Source organism: Neoarius graeffei, chromosome 21, assembly GCF_027579695.1.
Source record: "Neoarius graeffei isolate fNeoGra1 chromosome 21, fNeoGra1.pri, whole genome shotgun sequence".
NCBI classification, from domain to species: domain Eukaryota; kingdom Metazoa; phylum Chordata; class Actinopteri; order Siluriformes; family Ariidae; genus Neoarius; species Neoarius graeffei.
Window position 1 is genome coordinate 12566890 of NC_083589.1, and position 14903 is coordinate 12581792.

Here is a 14903-nt window from a genome sequence, read left to right on the forward strand (position 1 = left end):
ATAAAGCGGCTAGAGATAATGAGATGAGATGAGATGAGACATTGGCTACTACTCGGCTATCAGCTCATATACTGTGAGTGGAGAAAAACAAAATGGCAGAGTGTGTTGCTGAAACAACTGAGGATGAAATAAAAACTCTCATATATATATATATATATATATATATATATATATATATATATATATACACACACACACACAGTGGTGCTTGAAAGTTTGTGAACCCTTTAGAATTTTCGATATTTCTGCATAAATATGACCTAAAACATCATCAGATTTTCACACAAGTCCTAAAAGTAGATAAAGAGAACCCAGTTAAACAAATGAGACAAAAATATTATACTTGGACATTTATTTATTGAGGAAAATGATCCAATATTACATATCTGTGAGTGGCAAAAGTATGTGAACCTCTAGGATTAGCAGTTAATTTGAAGGTGAAATTCGAGTCAGGTGTTTTCAATCAATGGGATGACAATCAGGTGTGAGTGGGCACCCTGTTTTATTTAAAGAACAGGGATCTATCAAAGTCTGATCTTCACAACACATGTTTGTGGAAGTGTATCATGGCACGAACAAAGGAGATTTCTGAGGACCTCAGAAAAAGCATTATTGATGCTCATCAGGCTGGAAAAGGTTACAAAACCATCTCTAAAGAGTTTGGACTCCACCAATCCACAGTCAGACAGATTGTGTACTGTAGCGTTCCCTATGTGTGGGTGGAGCACAGAGGACGGCAGGACAGAGATCAGGTTTAACACTTGGCTTTATTGCCACACTTTTCAGTACAACAATAATCGCTCTAACACAGACACACACACAACCAGCATCTGGTTCAGGGATGAGCCCCTTCCGCTCTCGCTCTCCCTCCTCATATAGGGCGCGGTCACTGGGAAGACAAACAAACACAGGTTAATTGCTCTCAGGTGTAGTGATTCTGCCACTTACCTTCCCTGACTCCGCCCTCCTGTCACAGACCGGCAGACCGGCGCTTGACCACGCCCCCGCTGCCACATACCCCCACCGCCCGACTCAGGCCGGGCGCCCGTCTGGCCCGCAGCCGACTCCCCCCCCCCCCCCCCTTGACGGGAGAGGAAGTCCACCATGACCATCTGCGCCCCCGGCCTGTGGACCACCTTGAAGTTGAAGGGTTGGAGTGCCAGATACCAACGGGTGATCCGCGCGTTGGCATCCTTCATGCGGTGGAGCCACTGGAGGGGCGCGTGGTCCGAACAGAGGGTGAAAGGGCGCCCCAGCAGGTAGTAACGGAGGGCGAGGACCGCCCACTTGATCGCCAGGCACTCCTTTTCAATCGTGCTGCAGCGCCCCTCATGCACTGACAGCTTCCGACTGATGTAAAGGACCGGGCGGTCCTCCCCCTCCAGGGAGAAAACGGCCCCCAGCCCTCTGTCCGACGCATCCGTCTGTAACACAAAAGGGAGAGAGAAGTCAGGGGAGTGTAAAAGTGGCCCCCCACACAATGCAGCCTTTACCTCAGAGAAAGCCCGCTGACACTGCTCTGTCCACTGGACCGGATCTGGCGCCCCCTTTTTAGTGAGGTCAGTCAGCGGGCTGGTGACGTCCGAATAATTAGGTATAAACCTACGATAGTAGCCAGCCAGCCCCAGGAACTGTCTCACCCCCTTTTTGGTCTTGGGCCTTGGGCAGGCCGCAATCGCTGCTGTCTTATTAATTTGGGGATGCACCTGCCCGTTGCCCAAGTGGAAGCCCAGATACCGTACTTCCATCTGCCCAATCGCACACTTCTTTGGGTTGGCAGTGAGTCCCGCCCGCCTCAGCGACCTAAGGACGGCCCTTAGGTGTTGCAGGTGCCGCTGCCAGTCATTACTATAAATGATAATATCGTCTAAATATGCGGCCGCATAGGTGGCGTGGGGCCGGAGGACCCTGTCCATCAGCCGCTGAAACGTAGCGGGCGCCCCAAACAGCCCAAACAGAAGTGTGACGAACTGGTGTAAGCCGAACGGTGTGGAAAAGGCCGTTTTCTCCCGGGATAATGGAGTCAAGGGGATCTGCCAATATCCCTTCGTCAAATCCAGTGTCGAGGAAAAGCGAGCCGTGCCTAGTCGATCGAGCAGCTCATCAATACGAGGCATTGGGTACGCGTCAAATTTAGACACCGCGTTGACTTTTCTATAGTCCACACAGAACCGGACCGAGCCGTCGGCCTTGGGAACCAAGACCACCGGGCTGCTCCAGTCACTGTGGGACTCCTCGACGATGCCCATTTCGAGCATGGCCTGAAGTTCTTCCCGAACCACCTTTTTTTTGTGTTCGGGTAGCCTGTAAGGGTGGCTATGCACTACCACCCCCGGGGGCGTCTCTATGTGGTGTTCTATGAGGTTAATGCAACCGGGCAGGGGCGAGAACACATCCAAAAACTCGGCCTGCAACTGGGCGACCTCCGTGAGTTGGGTCGGGGAGAGGTGGTCTCCACAGGGGACCGGAGAGGTACGTGATGCCAATGTCCCTTTTTGAACCTCCAGCCCCAGCTCCGCCTTCTCCGGAACTACCGACACCAACGCCACGGGGACCTCCTCGTTCCAGAGTTTCAGCAGATTGAGGTGGTAGATCTGTAGCGCCCCACCCCTGTCTGTTCGCCTCACCTCATAGTCGACGTCCCCGACTCACCGTGTGACCTCAAAGGGCCCTTGCCACTTGGCGATCAATTTGGAGCTCGACGTGGGCAACAGTACAAGTACTTTATCTCCCGGTGTGAACTCTCTAAGGCGCGTACCCTTGTTGTACAGGCGGGCTTGCCGTTCCTGGGCCTGCCGCAAATTCTCCTGAGTTAGGTGGGTGAGCGTGTGGAGTTTTGCGCGCAGGTCCATAACATACTGAATTTCGTTCTTACTTTGTGAAGGTCCCTCCTCCCAATTTTCCCGCAGCATGTCCAGGATGCCGCGCGGCTTACGCCCATATAATAATTCGAACGGGGAGAACCCTGTGGAGGCTTGGGGGACCTCTCGCACTGAGAACAGCAAGGGTTCGAGCCACTTATCCCAATTACGTGCGTCCTCACTTACGAATTTCTTAATAATATTTTTGAGGGTGCGGTTGAACCGTTCCACTAAACCGTCCGTTTGTGGGTGATATACGCTGGTGCGGATCGGCTTAATCCCCAATAACCCATACAGTTCGCGCAGTGTTCGTGACATAAACGTAGTGCCTTGGTCAGTCAGAATCTCTTTCAGGATTCCAACTCGGGAGATGACGCGGAAGAGTGCCTCTGCAATACTGCATGCTGAGATATTGCGCAGAGGCACTGCTTCCAGGTATCGCGTTGCATAGTCCACCAGAACTAATATAAAGTGGTACCCTCGTGCTGACCGATCTAATGGCCCGACGAGATCCATCCCAATTCTCTCAAACGGGGTCTCGATTAACGGTAGAGGGCGCAACGGCGCTTTTGGAATGGCCGCTGGATTTACTAACTGGCATTCGCGGCATGCCGTACACCACCTACGGACATCGCCGCGAATCCCCGGCCAATAGAATCGGGCCATTATTCGGGCTAGTGTTTTATCCTGCCCTAAGTGTCCAGCCATGGGATTAAAGTGAGCCGCCTGGAATACCAATTCCCGGCGGCTCTTTGGAATCAAAAGCTGCGTGACTCGCTCTTTAGTTTGAGTGTCCTGCGTCACTCGGTATAATCTATCCTTCATAATCGCGAAGTAGGGGAAGGATGGGGTGGCGTTCGGCGGGAGCGTTTGACCATTGATTACTCTCACTTGGTCAAACGCATGCCGCAGAGTCTCGTCTCGCGACTGCTCTAATGGGAAATCCGCGAGGGATTCCCCAATAGAGAGAGGAGGGGCCGGCGGCTCCTCACTCTGACGCGGAGATGACGTAGACGGCTCTGTGACAGCTGCTCCCGCCAAAGCGACACCGGGACCTCCCCCTGTCAAATGGCAGGACCCACTCTCTACTAGGCGTGTCATTAAACCCCGAAATCCCGGCCAATCAGTCCCCAAAATTAAAGAGTGGGTAAGGCGAGGATTAACCGCCGCCTTCACTATAAATTTTTCCCCTCTGAAAATAATGTGGACCGACACCAAAGGGTAGCGGTGAACATCCCCGTGCACACACAACACCTTCACCCCTTGTGCTCCCCCCAATGCCTCGTTTTGAACCAGGCTTTGGCGAATTGAGGTCTGATTACAACCAGAATCCACTAATGCCTGATATGTAGCCCCTTGGATACTCACCGGTATGCGATACGCTCCGGCCCGATCGAGGGTGGCCTCTGGCACGTCGGGGATCCAAACCACCGTGCCCACTTCCATTGCTGTGCACTGCTGTTGAAGGTGGCCCGGTTCCCCGCAGCGCCAGCAAACCGGCCCGGGCTTTCCCTCTGCACCGGTGACCTGGGGCTCACTCACCTGAGGTGGGGGAGAGACAGACACAGAAGGGAGAAACGGGAGGGCACCGCGGGTGCGGCGGGCCGGCTGGGGTGGTGCCGGCCCCCGCCTCCGCGGTGGGGGAATGGGGCGAGGATGGGACACAGGAGGAGGGGGAGAGAGAGAGAGAGAAGAGGAGAGAAGAGATGATGTCATCTGCTGTCCTGCCGCCGGGACAGCCGCCAGATGATCCTCCGCCAGCTCGACTGCCTGATCCAGCGACGCCGGGCGGTGGCACTGGACCCACTCCGCAGTTCCTGCTGGTAGGTGGGCGATGAACTGTTCCAGTACCACCTGGTCGACGATTCCCTCGGCGTCGCGATCGTCGGCCCTCAGCCACCGCCAGCAGGCGTCCTGGAGCTGCTGGCCGAACGCGAACGGCCGGCCGACTTCCTCCAATTGCAGCGCGCGGAAGCGCTGGCGCTGTTGTTCCGGTGTGCGCCCCACGCGCTGGAGGACAGCCCGGCGGAGGTCCGCGTACGCCAGCCAGCGGTCGGCGGGGAGCTGTAGCGCGGCCAGCTGTGCCTCTCCCGTGAGCAGGGGGAGGAAGCGCGCCGCGCGCTGCTCCATCGGCCACCCCAAGGCTTCGGTGACCTGTTCAAACAACGTGAGGAATGCCTCGGGGTCGTCCTGCGGGCCCATCTTGGTGACAGTGAGGGGAGACGGGCCCGCGGCCGGAGCGCTGGTGGGCCCCGCCGATGCGAGGAGATGCCGGAACGCCTTGCGATCTTCCTGCTGGGCCAGCACCAGGGCTTCGAAGCGCCGCTCTTGTTCCTTTCGGAGTGTGACGAGCGCCTGGTGCTGGCTTTGCTGAGCCGTGGCAGGGGCATGGACCAGGTCGGCGAACAGGGAGGATTCCATGGGGCTGCTGGGTTGGTGCTCCACTATCCCAGGTTTTGGCACCACTGTAGCGTTCCCTATGTGTGGGTGGAGCACAGAGGACGGCAGGACAGAGATCAGGTTTAACACTTGGCTTTATTGCCACACTTTTCAGTACAACAATAATCGCTCTAACACAGACACACACACAACCGGTGTCTGGTTCAGGGATGAGCCCCTTCCGCTCTCGCTCTCACTCCTCATATAGGGCGCGGTCACTGGGAAGACACACAAACACAGGTTAATTGCTCTCAGGTGTAGTGATTCTGCCACTTACCTTCCCTGACTCCGCCCTCCTGTCACAGACCGGCGCTTGACCATGCCCCCACTGCCACATGTACAAATGGAGGAAATTCAAGACCATTGTTACCCTCCCCAGGAGTGGTCGACCAACAAAGATCACTCCAAGAGCAAGGCGTGTAATAGTCGGCGAGGTCACAAAGGACCCCAGGGTAACTTCTAAGCAACTGAAGGCCTCTCTCACATTGGCTAATGTTAATGTTCATGAGTCCACCATCAGGAGAACACTGAACAACAATGGTGTGCATGGCAGGGTTGCAAGGAGAAAGCCACTGCTCTCCAAAAAGAACATTGTGGCTCATCTGCAGTTTGCTAAAGATCACGTGAACAAGCCAGAAGGCTATTGGAAAAATGTTTTGTGGATGGATGAGACCAAAATAGAACTTTTTGGTTTAAATGAGAAGCGTTATGTTTGGAGAAAGGAAAACACTGCATTCCAGCATAAGAACCTTATCCCATCTGTGAAACATGGTGGTGGTAGTATCATGGTTTGGGCCTGTTTTGCTGCATCTGGGCCAGGACGGCTTGCCATCATTGATGGAACAATGAATTCTGAATTATACCAGCTAATTCTAAAGGAAAATGTCAGGACAACTGTCCATGAACTGAATCTCAAGAGAAGGTGGGTCATGCAGCAAGACAACGACCCTAAGCACACAAGTCGTTCTACCAAAGAATGGTTAAAGAAGAATAAAGTTAATGTTTTGTAATGGCCAAGTCAAAGTCCTGACCTTAATCCAATGGAAATGTTGTGGAAGGACCTGAAGTGAGCAGTTCATGTGAGGAAACCCACCAACATCCCAGAGTTGAAGCTGTTCTGTACGGAGGAATGGGCTAAAATTCCTCCAAGCCGGTGTGCAGGACTGATCAACAGTTACCGCAAACGTTTAGTTGCAGTTATTGCTGCACAAGGGAGTCACACCAGATATTGAAAGCAAAGGTTCACATACTTTTGCCACCCACAGATAAGTAATATTGGATCATTTTCCTCAATAAATAAATGACCAAGTATAATATTTTTGTTTCATTTGTTTAACTGGGTTCTCTTTATCTACTTTTAGGACTTGTGTGAAAATCTGATGATGTTTTAGGTCATATTTATGCAGAAATATAGAAAATTCTAAAGGGTTCACAAACATATAAAATGTGTGTGTGTGTGTGTGTGTGTGTGTGTGTTACATTTTATTTCATAGGCACCTTTCTGTCACTCAAGGTCACCTTACAAAGAGTGCAAAGTAGACAAAATAAATAATAAGAAGAACATAAAGCTTATACAACATTAAAAACAAATTAAAATAAAACAATGCAATTGATTCAGTCAAATATAAAAGGCAATCTTAAACAGGTGGGTTTTGAGTGTGGACTTGAATTGTGAGTGTGAGTTTATGTTCCTTATGACGGGTGGTAAAGAATTCCAGAGCTGGGGAGCAGAGCGGCTGAAAGCTCTACTCCCCATGGTGATGAGACGGGCAGAGGGGACATTCAAGTGAATAGAAGAGGATGATCTGAGGAAGTGAGAGGGAGTGGCAACATGGAGAAGATTGGAAAGATAATGTAATGTAATAGAATTACATTATATATCTCATCTCATCTCATCTTCTCCAGCCGCTTTATCCTTCTACAGGGTCGCAGGCAAGCTGGAGCCTATCCCAGCTGACTACGGGCAAAAGGCAGGGTACACCCTGGACAAGTCGCCAGGTCATCACAGGGCTGACACATAGACACAGACAACCATTCACACTCACATTCAGACCTACGGTCAATTTAGAGTCACCAGTTAACCTAACCTGCATGTCTTTGGACTGTGGGGGAAACCGGAGCACCCGGAGGAAACCCATGCGGACACGGGGAGAACATGCAAACTCCGCACAGAAAGGCCCTCGCCGGCCCCGGGGCTCGAACCCAGGACCTTCTTGCTGTGAGGCGACAGTGCTAACCACTACACCACCGTGCCGCCCTACATTATATATATGTAAGATATAATATATATAAAATATATATACAGTGGTGCTTGAAAGTTTGTGAACCCTTTAGAATTTTCTATATTTCTAAATAAATATGTCAAAATTTTTTACTGGCATTAAATTAAGTTTCTTAGATTGGCTATATCCATGTGAACTCTGTCAATGTACACTCACTGGCCACATTAATAGGAACTTGTTCTTGACTCTAAGATTCCTGTTCTTGGCTGCAGGAGTGGAACCCAATGTGTTCTTCTGCTGTTGCATGCTGAGATGCTTTTCTGTTCACCATGGTTGTAAAGACTGATTATATGAGTTATTATATCCTTCCTGGCAGCTCGAACTAATCTGACCGTTTTCCTCTGACCTCTCTTATCAACAAGGCGTTTTGTTTCCGCCCACAGAACTGTCTGTCACTCACTCACTCGATGTTTTTTTGTTTTTCGCACCATTCTGTGTAAACTCTAGAGACTGTTGTGTCTGAAAACCTCAGGAGATCAGCAGTTTCTGAAATACTCAAACCAGTCCATCTGGCACAAACCAACACCCATGCCACAGTGAAAGTCACACTTTGAGATCACAATTTTTCCCATCTGCATGATTTTATGCACTGCACTGCTGGCAAGGAATTGGCTGATTAGAGAACTGCATAAAACAGCAGGTGTGTGTATGGGTGTTCCTAATAAAGTGGCCAGTGAGTGTACAAATAGGCTTTAATTGTTATGATTTGTACATCGATTATGTGACTTTCCCCTCACCCTTGAACTTACTTTATAGCATTAACCTGTCGATCTCGGCGAACCTCCACAGCCACAATCAGGCCACCTGAATCCAGTATGCTGTAGTGGTGAGGTCCCTTCAGTGCACATATCCAGTTGTAGCCTCCATCTGAGGAAACGTACACATCTGGCTTTGAAGCTGAAATGGATTCCCCGACACTGCCTGTGAAAATAGAGGCTGTAAGCTTCTGCACTGGGTGATAATGACTATAGCTAAAGCTACGTTGGATCTGTTACCATGAGCAATGATCAGGCCAACAGCAGAAGGATGAGACAGAGGCAGCATGGGAGAAACGCCGCTGTAGTGGCTGTGCTCTCCATGAATGTGCAGGTTACACTGAAACATACACACAATGGTGTTATTGCTGTCTGCTCCGAAACAGGATGTTGATACCAAATTTATGTACCCTTTTAACGCTTCCTTCACATTCCACGTTTTTTGGCTTTTTCAGTGGCCACCATTTTCCACTGTTATTGAAGGTGATGACTGTGCAAATTCATCCATCTGTAACAAACAAACAATGTGCTTTAGAATACATAACATGAGCACATGCTTGGCGTAAGTGAAGAGCCTTTTGATAAAATGCAATCACTAACTTTGCCAAGACTGTAGATATAAAACACACTGCGTGTGAAACCTTGAGAAACCTTTAATAATCCAGTTTACCTTAAAAATATTTTAAATGAATTCCTATTCCACATACAACACAGAGACCTGTCTTAAATGATCTTAATATCTTTAATGGTCACAGTGCATGAAGGTGTGCCGTACCCTCCTCAAAGACGTTGGTCAGATACACTCCTCACAGTGATGCCACATTTGTAAAGTCACTCTTCCTTACACCACCAAACAAATGGCGTTCAAGAGACTTGGAGTACAGGATGCCGCGGTCATCAGATGTATACACAGTCCCGAAATGCGTCTCATCTACAAGCATGGGATCACAGTGTGAAAAGAATGTAGTGGTATGACTCCGAAAATAATATCTGTGCCATTCAGGTTAATCAAGGTGTCTTTGTTCCTGTCAAACTTCTGTTTATACAGTGGCGCTTGAAAGTTTGTGAACCCTTTAGAATTTTCTATATTTCTGCATAAATATGACCTAAAACATCATCAGATTTTCACACAAGTCCTAAAAGTAGATAAAGAGAACCCAGTTAAACACATGAGACAAAAATATTATACTTGGTCATTTATTTATTGAGGAAAATAATCCAATATTACATATCTGTGAGTGGCAAAAGTTTGTGAACCTTTGCTTTCAGTATCTGGTGTGACCCCCTTGTGCAGCAATAACTGCAACTAAATGTTTCTGGTAACTGTTGATCAGTTGTGCACACCGGCTTGGAGGAATTTTAGCCCATTCCTCCGTACAGAACAGCTTCAACTCTGGGATGTTGGTGGGTTTCCTCACATGAACTGCTCGCTTCAGGTCCTTCCACAACATTTCGATTGGATTAAGGTCAGGACTTTGACTTGACCATTCCAAAATATTAACTTCATTCTTCTTTAACCATTCTTTTGTAGAATGACTTGTGTGCTTAGCGTCATTGTCTTGCTGCATGACCCACCTTCTCTTGAGATTCAGTTCATGGACAGATGTCCTGACATTTTCCTTTAGAATTTGCTGGTATAATTCAGAATTCATTGATCCATCAATGATGGCAAGCCGTCCTGGCCCAGATGCAGCAAAACAGGCCCAAACCACGATACTACCACCACCATGTTTCACAGATGGGATAAGGTTCTTATGCTGGAATGCAGTTTTTTCCTTTCTCCAAACATAATGCTTTTCATTTAAACCAAAAAGTTCTATTTTGGTCTCACCCATCCACAAAACATTTTTCCAATAGCCTTCTGGCTTGTCCACGTGATCTTTAGCAAACTGCAGATGAGCAGCAATGGTCTTTTTGGAGAGCAGTGGCTTTCTCCTTGCAACCCTGCCATGCACATCATTGTTGTTCAGTGTCCTGATGGTGGACTCGTGAACATTTAACATTAGCCAATGTGAGAGAGGCCTTCAGTTGCTTAGAAGTTACCCTGGGATCCTTTGTGACCTCGCCGACTATTACACGCCTTGCTCTTGGAGTGATCTTTGTTGGTCTGACTGTGGGTTGGTGGAGTCCAAACTCTTGAGAGATGGTTATGTAACCTTTTCCAGCCTGATGAGCATCAACAACGCTTTTTCTGAGGTCCTCAGAAATCTCCTTTGTTCATGCCATGATACACTTCCACAAACATGTGTTGTGAAGATCAGACTTTGATAGATCCCTGCTCTTTAAATAAAACAGGGTGCCCACTCACACCTGATTGTCATCCCATTGATTGAAAACACCTGACTCTAATTTCACCTTCAAATTAACTGCTAATCCTAGAGGCTCACATACTTTTGCCACTCACAGATATTTAATATTGGATCATTTTCCTCAATAAATAAATGACCAAGTATAATATTTTTGTCTCATTTGTTTAACTGGATTATCTTTATCTACTTTTAGGACTTGTGTGAAAATCTGATGATGTTTTAGGTCATATTTATGCAGAAATATAGAAAATTCTAAAGGGTTCACAAGCTTTCAAGCACCACTGTGTGATCAATCAATCAATCAATCAATCAATCAATCAATCAATCAATCAATCAATCCATGAAATCAAGTTGTACATGAGCTGATAGCCGACCAGGCACATAGGGCTGAGTTGGCTATAAGCCGTGTATGACGAGATTGAGTGAATTGTTTTATTATATCCACATTGACTGGATGTTGAGAAACAGAGCACTTTTATTTTTTCCAAATTCAATAAATAAAAACTTTATACAAAATGTCCAACAAAATAATTTCCGCTTAGAATGTAAACAAACTGGCGAAATGACAGTCGCAATTTGTGAAAAATGCTGTAATAATTCTTGAAAAATAAAAAAAGATACTCTTATTTCATATTTTGTTGCTTTTTTTGTAATTTTTGGGGTTTTGTTTTCGAATAGAGTTTTTATTGCATCCTTGGTTGGTTCAGCAACATGCTCCGCCATTTTGTTTTTCTCAACTCACGGCATATGAATTAATAGCTATTAGTAGAGTAGCCAATCAGGGCAGGTGATTGCTCATATCCAGTGAATGTGGACAGAATGAATAATATATACACACAACAAGCTGATATACATCACAGCAACAGTGATCCTGGAAATGCTTGGCTATAAGATGGACACTAACCATAAGGTGCAATAGCCACTATGGAAGAGAAGGTTGGAGACTCAGATGAAGGTGACCCGGAGAGAAGTTAGCCAGCTATCAGAACTCCAGAAAGGTACGACAAGGAAACGGCTACCTAAGAAATACAGCAAGCTGTCCTTGCCTGGGGCTCTAGAGACTGCCAAACAAAGACTCACAGCCCTGGCTACCCATCTAAGAAGGTACACAAGCAAAGCTGAAGCTAAGAGAATAAATCAGATACCGTACTCTCCATTCAGCCATCAAAGGTGGCAGGGTAATAACAACATGGTACCAGATCCGCCAAGGCTGGAGACTGAACAATACTGGGAAGGGATATGGGAGAAGGACAAATCACATAATGACAGTGCTCTGTGGCTAATAGACCTGAGAGCCAAACCCAGCAATCTGCTTGAACAAGACCCAGTAAACATTTCCGTGGCAGACATCCAAGTAAGAATCTCAAAAACGAAGAACTGGACAACACCAGGCCTGGATATGGTTCATGCCTACTGGTTAAAGAAGCTAACCTCACTGGATGAGCGCTTGACAACACAGATGAACCAGCTGCTTGTGGATGGGACTCACTTGGGATGGCTGACTGAGGGTTAGACAGTCCTGATCCTGAAAAACCCACAGAAGGGAGCAGTCCCATCCAACTACTGCCTGATAAGAAGCCTCTGCACAACATGGAAGCTCCTGTCAGGCATATGATGAGTAGGCCCATGACTCAATACATGAGCTAGGCCCAGAAAGGAATTGGTAAGAACACCAGAAGAGCAAAACACCAGCTACTGGTAGACAGTGCAGTAGCTCAAGACTGCAGAACCAGACATACCAATCTGTGCACTTCCTGGATTGATTAAAAGAAAGCTTATGACTCGATGCCCCATACATGGATCCTGGAATGTTTGAAACTGTACAACATCAACAGGACTCTCAGAACCTTCATCAAGAACTCAATGAGGCTATGGAAAACAATCCTAGAGGCCAACTTCAAGCCAATAACACAGGTCACCATCAAGTGCGGCATAGACCAAGGAGACACCCTGTGCTCGCTGCTGTTCTGCATAGGACTGAACCCCCTCAGCCAGATCATCACAAAGAGCAGCTATGGATACAGGCTATGAAATGGAGCAACCATCAGCCACCTTTTCTACATGTCTGACATCAAGCTGTATGCCAGGTCTGAGCGAGACATCAATTCACTGATTAACACGACCAGGATCTAAGGCAAAGACATCGGAATGTCATTTGGACTGGATAAGTGTGCCCTGATGGTAACAAGGAGAGGGAAGGCAGTCAGAACTGAGGGGGTGGTGCTACCAGACGGCATAATAGGAGATGTGGAAGACAGCAACAAGTACCTTGGAATCCCACAGTCATGAAGAGGCTGCTCGGAAAGCAGCAACAGCCAAATACCTACAGAGGGTAAGGCAAGTCCTGAGAAGTCAGCTGAATGAGAAGAACAAGGTCTGGGTCATCGACACCTACGCCCTGCCGGTCATCAGATAACCTGCTGGCATAATAAGCTGTCTATTATTTACTCTTTGATGATTTCAAATGCATTAATAAGGCAAGCAAGTCCACTAATTAACTTTTGACGAGGCACACCTCATCTCATCTCATCTCATCTCATCTCATCTCATCTCATCTCATTATCTCTAGCCGCTTTATCCTGTTCTACAGGGTCGCAGGCAAGCTGGAGCCTATCCCAGCTGACTACGGGCGAAAGGCGGGGTACACCCTGGACAAGTCACCAGGTCATCACAGGGCTGACACATAGACACAGACAACCATTCACACTCACATTCACGCCTACGGTCAATTTAGAGTCACCAGTTAACCTAACCTGCATGTCTTTGGACTGTGGGGGAAACCGGAGCACCCGGAGGAAACCCACGCGGACACGGGGAGAACATGCAAACTCCACACAGAAAGGCCCTCGCCGGCCACGGGGCTCGAACCCGGACCTTCTTGCTGTGAGGCGACAGCGCTAACCACTACACCACCGTGACGAGGCACACCTGTTAATTGAAAATCATTTCAGGTGACTACCTCATGAAGCTGGTTAAGATAGTGCCAATAGTGTGCAAAGCGTCATCAAGGTAAGCGCTGGATACTTTGAAGGATCTAAAATATCAAACATTTTGCTTTGCTTACACTGTTATGGCTTACTACATAATTCCACGTGTATTTCATAGATTTGACGCCTTCAAATCCTTTTGTGGGTGGCACGGTAGTTAGCACAGTCGCCTCACAGCAAGAAGGTTTCAGGTTCGAACCCAGCGACCGGCAAGGGCCTTTCTGTGTGGAGTTTGCATGTTCTCCCATGTCTGCCTGGGTTTCCTCTGGTTTCCCTCACAATCCAAAGACATGCAGTTAGGTTGACGTGGGGCGGCCTTGGGCTGAGGTGCCCTTGAGCAGGGTACCAAACCCCTGACTGCTCCCCGGGAGCTCTGGGCTGCCCACTGCTCTGGGTGTGTGCACGTGTGTTCACTGCTTCAGATGGGTTAAATGCAGAGGATGAATTTCACTGTGCTTGAAGTGTGCATGTGACGAATAAAGGTTACTTCTTCTTTCTTCAGAATCGTTCTACATTACAGAAAATAATAAAAATAAAGAAAAATCATTGAATTAGAATGTGTGTCCAAACTTTTGACTGATATTGTATTTCTCTGTGATTGTGTGTGCTTTCTTCCTAGATGTTACTTGTCTTGTGCAACTGTACTCTTACATATATTTTGTGGATTCTTAGCAGTACGCTTAAAAACTGTTAGGAAAGCCTGATGCTATATCTGTTTTATTTATTGTTTACATGACAGTAAACTTTGTGTTTAATTCATAAAGTGTATATAGAACAAATGTGCTTTGATTTTCATTAATAATTATGCTGTTGAAGTCAGAGAATCTATTAGCATCGAGTAAATATAAAGAATGTGGTTGTAAGATATGGGGCAGCACGGTGGTGTAGTGGTTAGCACTGTCGCCTCACAGCAAGAAGGTCCTGGGTTTCAGCCTTTCTGTGTGGAGTTTACATGTTCTCCCAGTGTCTGCGTGGGTTTCCCCCACAGTCCAAAGACATGCAGGTTAGGCTAATTGGTGGTTCTAAATTGACTGTAGGTGTGAATGCGACTGTGAATGGTTGTTTGTCTCTGTGTCAGCCCTGCGATAACCTGGCAACTTTTCCAGGGTGTACCCCACCTCTCGCCCATGGTCAGCTGGGATAGGCTCCAGCTTGCCTACGACCCTGTAGAACAGGATAAGCGGCTATGGATGGATAATGGATGGATAGTAGTATTTATGGTTGTTCTCTTTTCCCTGTGTATCTGCCAGAATGAAGCTACTGAAACAAT

At 47.7% G+C, this 14903-nt stretch overlaps 1 long non-coding RNA gene across 1 annotated transcript; it reads right to left on the bottom strand.

The window, feature by feature from the left end:
• Positions 1-8349: 8349 nt before the first annotated feature.
• LOC132870021 (uncharacterized) lies at positions 8350-8807 on the bottom strand. Its single transcript, XR_009651042.1, has 3 exons — positions 8748-8807; positions 8578-8677; positions 8350-8503 (listed from the first exon to the last, which is right to left on the bottom strand). It is a non-coding gene; the product is annotated as an uncharacterized LOC132870021 (long non-coding RNA).
• Between the last annotated feature and the right edge of the window lie 6096 nt (positions 8808-14903).